The sequence below is a fragment of the Camelus bactrianus genome, unplaced genomic scaffold, assembly GCF_048773025.1.
Source record: "Camelus bactrianus isolate YW-2024 breed Bactrian camel unplaced genomic scaffold, ASM4877302v1 HiC_scaffold_43, whole genome shotgun sequence".
In the NCBI taxonomy this organism is placed as follows: Eukaryota; Metazoa; Chordata; class Mammalia; order Artiodactyla; family Camelidae; genus Camelus; species Camelus bactrianus.
Genome location: NW_027413959.1, coordinates 6965766 through 6979075, shown reverse-complemented (window position 1 = coordinate 6979075; position 13310 = coordinate 6965766). Strand labels below are relative to the sequence as shown.

The 13310-nt window shown below is 42.0% G+C and overlaps 1 long non-coding RNA gene across 1 annotated transcript in view; it reads left to right on the top strand.

The window, feature by feature from the left end:
• LOC141576885 (uncharacterized) overlaps positions 1 to 13014 on the top strand; it is a 118241-nt gene extending 105227 nt beyond the window's left edge. Inside the window, exons 15-16 of the long non-coding RNA XR_012505311.1 lie at positions 10018 to 10252; positions 11082 to 13014. This is a non-coding gene — a long non-coding RNA (uncharacterized LOC141576885). The remainder of the gene's footprint in view (positions 1 to 10017; positions 10253 to 11081) is intronic.
• Positions 13015 to 13310: the final 296 nt, after the last annotated feature.

The window sequence follows — 13310 nt, the reverse complement described above, 5'->3', positions numbered from 1 at the left end:
CTAGTGAGAACGCTGTCAGGCTGGGGAGTCAGCACAACAGGGAAACACACAGAACTGGGCAGACCCCAGGGCCCCTGCTGGGGAAGAGGCTGCCCGCCAATTCGAGCCCTGGGGGCTGCTTCTGTCCCTTAGCTGGGGCCTCAGAGCTCCTTTCACAACCCAATCCTGTTGATACAAGAAAAAAAACGTGACGCATGAGAAGGGCTGTGTCTCAGGCTTTGGATGAGCCCCTGGGATGTGCCCCACCAGATTTTGTTCCTTGGCTTCATGCAGTAAAGAATTCAAGAGCAAGCCAGTGTTGAGTAAAGGTATATTTATTCAGAGAGATACATTGAAAGGCAAGAGAAACTTCACGAGTTGTGGGGGTTTGATGCTCAGATTAAAAGTAGGTACACACTCCACATAGTGTGGGCCTTCTCTGAAGAGGGAGAGAGAGTGGTGACCCCGAGGTGGTGTTTTGTTGCTCTTTTTTCTTGGGCTTGGTGGTTTCATATGCTAATAAGTAGAAGGATCAGCCTTAGGGCAAGGGGCTTGTATTCCCAGAGAGTTGACCATTTCCCACCCTTTGACCTTTTGTGGCTAGCCTTGGGACTGCCATGGTGCCTGGGGCATGTTATTCACCATGTTACTATTACAGTGGGTGCATAATGAAGCTCAAGATCTGCTAGAAGTTAAATCTCTTCATCCTGTGCCTCAAGGCCTATTGGGGGTTGAATCCTTCACCATTATGATGTTAATTGTTGTGGCCTTCCTTGAATGGATGTGCTCTGCCCCCTTCCAACCTATCTCACTGTGATGACACAGAGAGAACAAAGGCCGGGCCCTGCCTGTGCTCCTGCATTTAACAGCGGGAAGTGAGGTGTGGGCTTATGATGACTCTGAGTGGTGAGAAGGATGTTTCAGATTTTCCCACGTGAGACATGGGGACCTGCCAGCACCCACTGCAGAACTATCTCACGGGCATCGTCGCTTGTGTTGTTTTGGAAACAACAGGCCAGCCAAGAAATAAGCACCACACAGAGGGTTGGAGTACTGAGATTTATTACCCCGGCGGGCTCAGAGGGGCTTCTGTTCCGAAGCTCTGAGCACCTCCAAGACCTGCACGTGAGGTTTTATAGGTTCAATTACAAGTATGGGGCTATTAGCCAATAAGGCTCCAACAACAAAAAGCAAGGAATCAGTACACTGAAGCTTATCAATTTGGAACAGATCACATTACTGACAATTGTTGACATCGGATTTACGAGTTAGCCCAGCAAAACTTACATCAGTAAACGGACACTTATCACACTTAGATTTGTGACTTAGCTTGTTAGCCCAGCTGGGCTTTTCCTTCACAGTGTCACTCATCTTTTCTGTTTTTTTTTTTTTTTTTAAGTATTTAATCCAAATTTAATATCAGGATTATTTGGGAAAGAAATTTCTCTTTTTCTTTTCTTTGGGGCTCTTTGGGGGGGTAGGTAATTAGGTGTATTTATCTGTTAGTGGAGGCCCTGGTGTTCGAACCCAGGACCCTGTGCACGCTAAGCACACGCTGTACCGCCCTCCCCATCATCTTTTTCTTTTTGCTTTATCTGTCAAGAATCTTACACCTGAATTTCTAGTCGGCCTTTAACACTTGCCCTGACTTCATGGAATCCATTTTTATGACTTTACCTCCCCCTGGTTTCATTTAAGTATTGAATCTCCATTTTCTCTTCACTCTCAGTTTTGCCTTTTTGTTGTTATGGTTGTTAAGCTGTGTTTGAAAAAATTGTTTAATTTCTCTTTTAGCAGGAGGCTAAAAGTAAATAAATATGTAAACAAACAGCACACTTAAATGCTTTTATACATTCTAAGCTGTTTAGTAGTTACTTAAAAACTGAATTGAATTTTAAACTGATAACATTTTTAAATTATTTTTAATTTTTTACAAAGATATAGCTGATTTAAAATATGATATATTTCAGGTGTACAATAGATGCTCCATTTATAGTTACTGTAAAACATTGGCTGTATTCCCTGCATTGTAAGATACATCCCTGTAGCGTGTTTACATTATATGTTGCAGTTTGTATAAGAAAGTTGGGTAACGCAGAGTCTGGGATGTGGCTGTGTCTGACCCAGGTTCACGCTCACACTGCCTGTTAGAGCTCAGGTCCTCACTCCTGTATGCAGGAGAGCGAGTGGAGGTAGCTCTCATCAGCGCTGGTAACAACCTCTGAGTGGCAGTGAAAGCAGTGACTGTGTGTGGACGTGCAAAGTGTTGTTTCAAGAGCTTTACATGCATTTTTGCATTTAATAATTAAAGCCCTCCTGTGAGGAAGCGTTTTATGATTTTAATGAATAAAACTTTTTTTTGATATTGATAGACTTCAAACCTCCGGAAAATTTACAGGAATAGTACAATAAACACTCAGATACAGTTCACCTTAAAGGGCACTATTTGGCCTTTGTGTCTGGCTTATTTTAGCATAAAGTTTGAAGGTTCATCCATGTTGTAGCCTGAATCAGTACTTTATTCTTTTAGTTTGATAATATCCTTTTTCTTTTTTTTCGTTTTTGGTCTATTTAAAAACATTTTCATTGAAGTCTAGTAACTTAATAATGTGTCAGTTTCTTTTGTACAGCACAACACTTCAGTTAAAGAACATAACTGTATTCATTTTCATAATCTTTTTAAACATAAGTTACTATAAGATATTAAATATATTCTCCTGTGCTATACAGTATAAACTTGCTGTTTATTCTATACATACTCTGTATCTGCAAATCTTGAACTCCCAATATATTCCTTCCCACACCCTCTCCTCTCTGGTAACCATAGTTTGGTTTCTATGTCTCTGTGTCTGTTTCTGTTCTGTAGATAAGTTTATCTTTTTGTTTCTTTGCTTTATTTTTTGTTTTTTGTTTTTTTGTTTGTTTGTTTGTTTTAGATTCCACATGTGAGGGATCTCATATGGTATTTTTCTTTCTCTTTCGGGCTTACTTCACTTAGAATGACATTCTCCAGGTCCATTCATGTTGCTGCAAATGGCATTATTTTATTATTTTTTTATGGGTGAATAGTAATCTATTGTACAAATACACTACAAACTCTTTATCCAGTCATCTGTCAGTGGACACTTAGGTTGTTTCCATGTCTTGCTATTGTAAATAGTGCTGCTCTGAAAGTTGGGGTGTAGGTGTCTTTTTGAATTACGGATCCTTCTGGATATACGCCCAGGAGTGAGATTGCTGGGTCATATGAGAGGTCAATTTTTAGTCTTTTGAGGAACCTCTATACTGTTTTCCACAATGGCTCCACCAAACTTCATTCCCACCACAGTGTAGGAGGGTTTCCAATTCCCCGCAGCCTCTCCAGCATTTACTGTCTGTGAACTTCTGAATGATGGCTATTCTGAATAGTGAGAGTTGATACTTGATTGCAGTTTTGATTTGCATTTCTCTGATAATGATATTGAGCATTTTTTCATGTGCCTATTGGTCAATTGTATGTCTTCATTGGAGAAATGTTTCTTTAGGACTTCTGACCATTTTTGGATTGAATTGTTTGTTTTTCTTTCTTATGAAGTGTAAAAGCTGTTTACATATTCTGGGAATTAAGCCCTTGTCAGTCTCATTTATTGCAACTATTTTCTCCCATTCCATAGATTGTCTTTTTGTTTTGCTTATTGTTTCCTTTTCTGTGCTAAAGCTTGCAAGTTTAATTAAATCCCACTTGTATATTTTTGCTTGTATTTCTATTGCTTGAGTAGACTGCTCTAGGAAAACATTGTTGAGATGTATGTCAGATGTTTTGCCTATGTTTTCTTCTAAGAGGTTCATAGTGTCTTGACTACATGTTTAAGTCTTTAAGCCATTTTGAATTCATTTTTGTGTATGCTGTGAGGGAGTAGTCTAACTTCATTCATTTACATGCAGCTGTCCAGTTTTCCCTACATCATTTGCTGAAGAGGCTGTCTTTACTCCATTGTATGTTCTCACCTCCTTTGTCAAAGATTCAATGACCAAAAATTTGTGGGCCTATTCTTGGTAATTTTGTTTACCCATTCATTGATGGATGGATATTGTTTGTAACTTTTGGCTACTCTGAATGATACTGCCATGAATATTGATGTGTAAGTTTTTGTGAGAATATATTTTCATTCTGTTGGCTGTACAGTTGGCCCGCCATATCTGTAGTTTCCACTTCATGGATCCAGATGGCTGGTTGTAAAGGGACTCGAACATCCTTGGATTATGGTATCCAGGGTGGGGGGTTCCTGAAACGAACCCCCCGAGGATACTGAGGGATGACTCTATATGTAGGAGTGGAATTGCTGAGCCATATATTTCTAACCTTTTGAGGAAACACCAGGCTTTTCCAAAGAAGCTGCACCATTGCTCCTTTCCAACGGCTGCATATTGAGGGTTCCCATTTCTCTGCCTCCTGACCGACACTTGTTATTGTCCATGTTTTGATTATAACCATCCTAGTGAGTGTAAAATCAGATATCATTTTGATTTTGATTTCGCAAGTGATGCTGAGCATCTTTTCATATGCTTATTGGCCAATTGTGTATCTATTTAAATACTTGGCATATTTAAAATTTGGGTCGATTTTCTTTGTATTGGTCAGTTGTAAGCATTTGTTTTATATCCTGGATACTAGTCTATTATTAGATATATGCTCTGCAAAATTTTTCTCCTATTCAGCAGATTGTCGTTTCACTTTACTTTTTGTAAACATTAAAACAATTTCTTTCTAGTGGAGGTAATTAGATTTATTCATTTTATTTTTCTTGCTAAGCATGCACTCTATCACTTGAGCTACCCCCTTCCCCTTTCATTTCACTTTCTTGATGATGTCCTTTGTAACAAATGGTTTTAATTTTGATGAAGTCCATCTTATCTTTCTTGTTTTTCACTTCTGCTCTTGGTATTGTATCTAGGAAGCCATAGCCTATCCTAGGACCACAAAGATTTAAACTATGTCTTCTTTTAGAAAATTTATACATTTAGTTTTTACGTTTCTGTCTGTGATCCATTTTGAATTAATATTTTATTTGTTATATAAAATACGGGGGTCCAGATTCCAGAATCATTCTTTTGCCTTCAGATACCCAGGTGTCTCTGCACCATTTGTTGAATAGACTATTCTTTCAATGGAGTGTTGTTGGCACATTTCTGGAAAAATGACTGTAAATGTAAGTTTCCCCCCTGGATTTTTTATTGTGTCTCATAGATTTTTGCATTCAAACTTATGCCAGTACCATAATGACTTTAGTACTATAGATTTGTAGTAACCTTTGAGTGAGTCCTCCAAATTTGCTCTTCTTTTTCAAGATTGTTTTGGCTGTCCTGGGCCCCTTGCACTTCCATATGAATTTTGGCATCAGTTTTTCAATTTTTGCAAAGAAGTCAGCTGGAATTTTGATAGGGACTCCATTTAATTTGTAGATCACTTTCGGGAGTCTTAACATTTTTAACAATATTGTCTACCATTCCATGAACATGGGATGCCTTCCATATATGTAGATCTTTTAATTATTTTTTTGGTGACACTTCAAAATGTTCAATGTGAAAATCTTGTAAAATTTTCTTAAATGTATCTCTCATTTCATTTTTTATGCTGTTGTAATTTGAAAGGCTGAGCTTCCTAAGGGTGGGACTATATATCAATTTATTTATTTCTAGGATTCCTACACAGCAAATACCCTAGATTTATATTTGCTACATAAATCTATCCACAATTCTTCCCACCCCCGTGTCATAAGAAACCAAGACCCAGGTTAAGCTACCTGAACTCCTATGTGGAAGTGAGAAGTGAGACCCTTGGGTGGGGCTTTGTGCAGATTATAATGAAAGCTTATTCATTATGGCTTCATCTTAATTTCTTTTAAACAATCCTCTCAGTGTATATAGTCAGATACATTAAGAACATGACCTTTTGATGTGCAGAGGAGCTAAGACAATAATTTTCAAATAATTTCTAGTGAGAGTGTTGTACTTGAAACCTAATTTGAATCAATCTTTGAAGATTTATGTTTCAGGAGCTTTGACTATATACTACCTGTCTTTATTCAATAACTACAACTAAATGCTCAAACAACATGTAAGAGTTTGAGCAAACTGCCCCTGCCCCGTAGTGCTGGTTGGCTGCAGCTGTAACTGGAGTCAAGGCTTACCTATCCCAGTGCGCTTGGGCAGATCTGCTCAAAGGGGTTCGTCCAATAGTTTGTCAGTAGTCTTTTGGACAAAGCCATAAAACATTGATTTAAGGTTGCTGGAATGGAATCTATTTTATTAATATTAAGTAAGCACATATTGAGTGCTTACTGTATGTTGGGAATTGTCCCTCAGCTTCATATCAATATTATTTCGCTTAAAACCTCTCATATTTCCTTGTTATTCATACATTGCAGATAAGGAGACTGAGGATTAGGTCTTCTCTCTTTTGGGGGGAGCTCATTATCAATGATGGGAAGTTGTAAGGAAAAAGATATTGATTCACCCTGAGAAAATATTTTTCTGAGAGTCAGCAATGAATAGGGTGACCACTGAAGAGGGTGATCATTGTTCGATTGAGACGATCCCCGGGTTGTAGGGAGTCAGCATCCCTGTCCTGGACACGGCACGTGTAGCGCTGCGTGGTGGGTGAGGCGGCGCGGCCGTGCAGGGAACGCGGATGCCGGGCTGTTGGGCTGTACTCAGGCCGGTGGGGCTTTCTCCTAAGGGAAGTGGAACGTCATTGTCAGATTTTAAGTAGGGGAGAAGGGTGCTCTCGTAGATCACTTTTGTCTTGTAGAATGCTTAGAAACATTTAGAAGGCTCGGCAGGAGGTGATGTGATAAGTCAGAGTAGGGTGTTTTTGAGGTGTAGCAGTGTTCAATTTTCAAGTGATTTTCAGTACCATGTTTGTGTCTCAGTAGCCGTGTCACTTTGGATGACACACTCAAGGAAGTGAAACAATTTATCTTATTAATTGAAACAGTGATATACCGACTTCCCAGGACTGCTGTGGAGATCCAGTGAGATAACGTGTTCATAGTGTGCAGTGTGGTCCCCAGCACAGAGTCAGTGCTGAGGGAGTGCCAGTGAGAACCTGGTAGGTGAGGTGTGGGTGGTGGGACTCGTTGACTGAGGAAATTGGGCCCTGAAGGAGGGGTCCAGTCACATCTGTGAGTGATGGGACTGAGCTGGGAGAGGCAGACAGACCTTGACCCCGACAAGGGGCCCTGGGCAGGACGGCCATGGGAGGAGCACCATGAAGTCAGCTCTTTGCAGGTGGAGTTGGAGGTGCCCTTGAAACATCTAAGTGCAGTGCCACAATCACAGAGGAGGTCTAGGACCGGGCTGTGCATTTTCCTATAATCTCAATCCCTGAGGACGCCGAGGTATTGATCATTGAACGTGAAGACATACTTAAAGACAAGTGAATAGTAGTATCATCTCTGTCATCAAAGCTCACGTCTCTTTATTCATCACTCACTTTGCTAATTGGGTACTTACAGAGCTCACTTCACCATCCTCACCTGGGCTCAGGCTCCACAGAAAAGATCTTATGAGTCTCCCTCTCTTCCAGAAGAAAACACATTTAGCTGGTAGACTTCTCTACTTCGCCAGACTTAGAATTTTAGTTTGTTGATTTAATTCTGCTTTCTGTTGGCCGTCTCCTGACAGGAGAGACATTTTACCTCATAGTCAGGTTTCAATTAGTTGTTACTGAGAATTGCTGATCTGATCCATAGTGTATGTTTTTTATTAACTTTGTAGAGTACTTATCATTTTTCTGTCTTTGCCCTTTAATTTTGTTTCCTCTTCAATGTTCTATCCTATTTGGGGCCTTATTTTATTTTTTAATTAAAAAATGTCTGTTAGCAGTTAAGAAAACAAAAGCAAAGAAAAAATGCACATGATAGCTAAATTTAGAAAATATCTATTGTGTTTTCTGCCTTGGCAATGGAGGGTTCTAGAAAGTCTTGAAAACCTTCATTACATAAGTTCCTTAAAATGCTGATTAAGAAATAAGACCTTCCTTCCTCATCTTTCAAGCTGCACAGCTAATTGTGAAGTAAGTGAGGGGAAATCCTCAGAAGACATGTCAAACCAGAAAGCAGGGATTCTGGGAGATACGCGAGCCTTAGAATCCCTGGGGGGCCAGTTGGCTCCTGAACTGAGTTTCAGTTGCCTTGACAGGAGGTCAGGAGATGAGCCCAAGGCCTCTCACACTGGGAGTTGGATGGCTGTTCTTATGTAAGGCCAAGCACATCCTGAGAATCCTGCTTTATAAAAGGGTGAATTAGAATGAAAAGTAAAAAAGCATTCCTCAAGGCAAGGAAGTAAGGAAAGTTAAATTTTTTGGAAGCGGGGAAAAATAACATATCCAATGTATGTATTTAGTTTAAATCTGTTCTGGCATGAGAGTGACAACAAGCTCCTGACAGAAATTCACAGCTCCTCCCGGAAAGAGAAGTTGTGTTTTGAATGAATCAGTGGACAGCCATTCCGAAAAATGTCTCCAGAGTCTACTGGATCAAGATACTGAACCCAAACTCCTCCCTTCCATGGTCTCATTTAAATAACCAGAAAGGTTTTAAAGGAAAGAAGCCATAATCATAGTTCTACTTATTAACATTAACATATGCTAGGAATTCAGAGGTGACTATGGAGTTGTCACCTCTTTTATGGACCTTACTTTCTATTTGACATAGTTGGGGAACTTGGTGGAGGGTGGTTTTAGTCTGTTGCAATTAGCCAGGAGAGGAGATTAAGAAAGCAGTGAAGGGCGGGTGACATTTTTAGCTGAGGACAGTCCTGTTCAGTTGGTTTGTAATTGCAGGTTCGTTGAGTTGTCACTGGAGGGAATTGATCTTATGGAGTTTGGACTTAACTCAGGCCTCTTCAGAATGGACAAGTGAACCTGGAGAAAGACAGTCAAATCTGTGCAGACATTAAAGTCCACGTGAACGTGCTGTATCCCTGAGCCAAAGATAGGACAAGTAGGCAGCACTTCTTGAGGACAGAGGAGTGGTTTTTAAGGTTCTCCAAGAATGAAGCCCAGGGAACCGGGATGGCCAGTTGTCAAACTGTGACGTTGCTCTTTGGACGGTGTACCCACCGAGGTTATTGGCCGTTTATAGGTTTCCATTTCTCTTTAATGCATGACAGGTGATGAGGACGTGGGCATACACTTTTGACATCTTGTCGAAGTGACTGGGTACCTGCCTAGAAGGGTGGGCACAGCTACGGCTGCGCCATACATCTTGCCGCCCATCCCGTTCCCTGGCTCCGTGATCACGGCAGAGTGGTTCCTTGATGACCTGTCCGTCTCCTCTGTGACATAGTAACCCAACAAAATACCGGAGCGTATTAGCTTGGCTTTGTTCTTTTCCATCCTTCCCTTCAAATGATGATGACTGATAATGGACCCAGTTACGTTTGCATATGATTTACACGTAGTGCTGTCAGTACAAACCTTGTAATCCCCACTGTGTGATCTAGAGAAGAAAGTTACATTCTTTCCAAATTGTTTTGATGCACTTATGTGGGAAAATGATGTACGTTTGAATATATATTTCCTCTCAGAATCATCATGGCTACAGATGAATATTTGTAGACATGGAATGAGTTTACTGTATTTGAACTGTATGGTCCCCTAAATTCTCCCCAGCTTTTTAAAGTCATCACTGGAGTGCTACCTCCACAGTGTCCCAAAGCATCCACCACTGCCTGTTCTTCGGACACTGTGAGTTTCCAAGTTGGAGAAGGCTGCTGGCTGTTGAGGCATTCTCTGGCACATCTCTGGCTGTCTGATGTGAGCTTAGCAAACAAGACTTGGCAGACAGTATCTAACCATGGTCACGTCCATTTCTGGAACACTCATGGAGGATTTTACACCTATGCTAGTGGCATACGTTATTTCTTTTAGTTTTCAAAACAATCATAATTAGATTTTATCACCTGTATTAATAAGGAAACTGTCAAAGCGAGTGATGTGCAGACTTTGGACTGGAACACGGGTCTTTCTGATCCCTATCTCTGTTCCCTCCCCAGCCTATCCTTCCAAATGTCCAGGAGACTCTTCCTCAGTCTTGAGTTTCCCGCTGATGTTACCACTGTCTTTGTTTCTGGAGAGGAAAACAAGTCTAAACTTACTTTCCAGTTGGAAATGAAATGGAGAGTTAACGTTGGAAGCCGGGAGAGTCTGTCCTGTGATGAAGCGGTCTCTGAGCCACTTCCATGGGGACGTCACGTCACTGTCTGGGCCCCTTGCACAGCCTGTGCACAGGTGATAAGCCAGATGTGCCGAGCAGTCCTACCGGACAGGGAAGTGCGTTGGAAATGAGTTTGGGTATTTGGTTTCATTACATATGTTCCTGAGGGCCTTGGCCTGGCACTTCAAATGGGACCACTCCCTGTCCCACAGACTCATGCTCTGGGCCCGTGCAGACCTAACGTGGCCTCAGCCTGGGCTCAGGGCCCGTGGTGATGAGGAGCATTTTAGTCCAGGGTCTGCCGGAGGCTCTGACACTTCTGGGCCATGGGAATTTGTCCAGGATGATAATAAATCCTCCCCGAGATTCAGATTTCCTTGCCTGTGAGCCGGGGTAGTAATAGTTTCTGAAATGATTGTAATGATTCAGTAACGGTCACAGCGTGTGCTGGCAGGTAGCTGGTGTTTAAGGAGCAGAAGTCGCAGTCACTCTGTCAGCCTCTCACTGTGTGCTATGTGCTATGAGAGGTTGTGTGTTTGGTGAAAGTCCCGCCCAAACCCTAGGGTGTAGATGAACTTTTGTTCCTTTACTTTCCCGTCCTTTTCCTATTTCCCTTCTCTGTGTCCCATGTTTAGGTAGCAGATTCCTCTGTTTCAGGGAATACGGACCTTTCTAGTAAAAGGAGAGGCGGAACGCGGAAAGGTGGGGCCCAGAGTGGGTCTGGAGCATCTGCACAGCGCTGCTTCCCTGCATTTCTGCATCCGGTCCCATCAGTGCATGAAGTCAGCCTTCCTGTTCCTTCCTGTATCGTTGGGTCTCTGTTTTAAGGGAAAATTTTTTACGGGTATTTTTTCCATTACATGTTTCGTTCAAATGCTTGTTGCTTTTCTCCCAGTGCTTCAGCATTCCTAGGAGAGAATTCAGCAGTGCAGCATCCTCTCCGAGCTCTATGAGTTGATCGGCTTCCACCGCAAGTCCGCCTTCTTCAAGAGGGTGGCCCCCGTGCAGCGCGTGGCCCCCGGCATTACGGAGCCTGGCGGGAAGGCCTGCTACCGACTCCTTCTCCAGACGCTTCCTGGCTACAGTCTGTCGCTGGATCTGCAGGACTTCAGCAAAGGTGTTCGAACTAAAACATTGCTTCAGTCCCATTAACCATGCCTGGTTTGGGCCCTGCTGTCCTGTCTCATCAGGGTGAATTCTGATTCATTTAGAATAGGGCTCAGCAGACTTTTTCTGTCAAGGGCTTGGGAGTAAGTATTTCAGTGTCTGCAAACCTCCTGATCTCTTGTGCAGCTGCTCAGCTCTGCTGTTCAGACGCCAGAGCATCCGGACATTCCACACACCCACAGAGCTTTATTAACAGCTGTGTCTGGGGCTGGATTCAGTGTATGAACTGCAGTTTGTCCCCACAGCCTCCTCATTATTGACGCCTGCAACAGAGCATGCATTTGCGACAATCGGTGAACCTGCACTGACACGTCATCATCACCCAGAGCCCAGACTTGACACTAGGATTTACACTTGGTGGTGTGCACTCTGTGGGTTTGGACAGATGTGCAATGACATGTATCCACCGTCACAGCATCATACAGAGTAGTCTGTCTTAGTGACCTTAAAATGGTCCGGGCTGCACCTCATTCATTGCTCCTTCCCCTCTAGCCTCTGACAGCCACTGATCTTTTAGTCTCTGTGGTTTTCCCTTTCCCAGAACACCATACAGTTGGAATCAGACAGTTGCGGAACCTTCCCAGATTGGCTTCTTTCACTTAGTAATATGCATTTAAGGTTCCTCCATGTCTTTCCATGCCTTGATAACTCATTTCATTTTAGCACCAAATAATAGTCCATTTTCTGGCTGGACCACAGTTAATCCATTCACCTACTGAAGAACAGCTTAGTTGCTTCTGAGTTCTGGTGATTATGAATAAAGCTGCTATTAACATCTGTATGCAGTTTTGTGTGTGGACATAAGTTTCCATTTCGTCGAGTAAACACCAAGGAGCACAGTTGCCGGATTATGTGTTAGGAGTACGTTTAGTTTTGTAAAAAATTGCCAGACCGTCTTCCAAAGTATCTGGGCCATTTTACATTCCCACCAGCAATGCATGAGAATTCCTGATGCTCCACATCCTCACCAGCATTCGGTGCTGTCAGTGTTCTGCGTTTTGGCAGTTCTGACAGGTGTGCAGTGGTACCTCGCTGTTTCAGTCTGCATCCCCTTGATGACAGATGCTGTGGAGCATCTTTCCATAGACTTCTTTGGCATGTAGATTTCTTCTTTGATGAGGTCTCTGTTCAGGCATTTTGCTCATTTTTTAATCAGGTTGTTCATCCTTCTTGTTGAGTTTAAAGAGATTTTGGTATATTCTGGATATCAGCCCCTTATCAATGTGTCCCTGCCCTTCACCTGCAGCACCGGAGTTGTCCTTTGGGTCTCAGTGGAGTGTCAGCTCTTCAAAGAGGTTCCCTGTCTTCCCTCAGCCTAAATACTGTCCTTGTATTTTTCACTTTCATTGACTCATTTTGTTCTTTTTAAATAGCATTTCCCATAATTTGTAAGTATATTAAAAAAAAAAGGGCAATGATTGAACACCACCTCCCCCACCAGGCTGTCTGCCCTGTGAGAGCAGAGGCCCTGTCCCCACTCACCATTTCCCATGAGAGCACATGGCACATGTCCATGTAAAAGTGTGTAACATGGGGCCAAACCTGATGAGCAGCTATGATGACATGTGTTGGCTACCATTTATTGAGTAGACTTTGTTTCTGATGTAAATTATTAAATCACATGAATGAAACTTGTTTGTTTTGAAAAATAAAACAACAAAGCACACCTCCATTTGATTGGTACTTTCTACTTAGCCTTCTGACACAGGAGGGGATGTTCACAATCATTTTCTGGAGGAGGTTGGGGAGGTAAAGTAAGAGAGTGAGATCAAATAAAGTAAAAATGATAACTATCAGTTGGCTTTATTTTCACTAAGACATAAAAGTTACTTTAAACCCTATCTCAGCTGTTGTTCTGTTGTTTTAAACATTTCTCATAGAATTAAATGGAAGCCCACTAAACCCTGAAAGGGAAATTGTGTGCTCAGGTCCTGAAAATTGTTTATGTCTATTTCTTGAAATGCA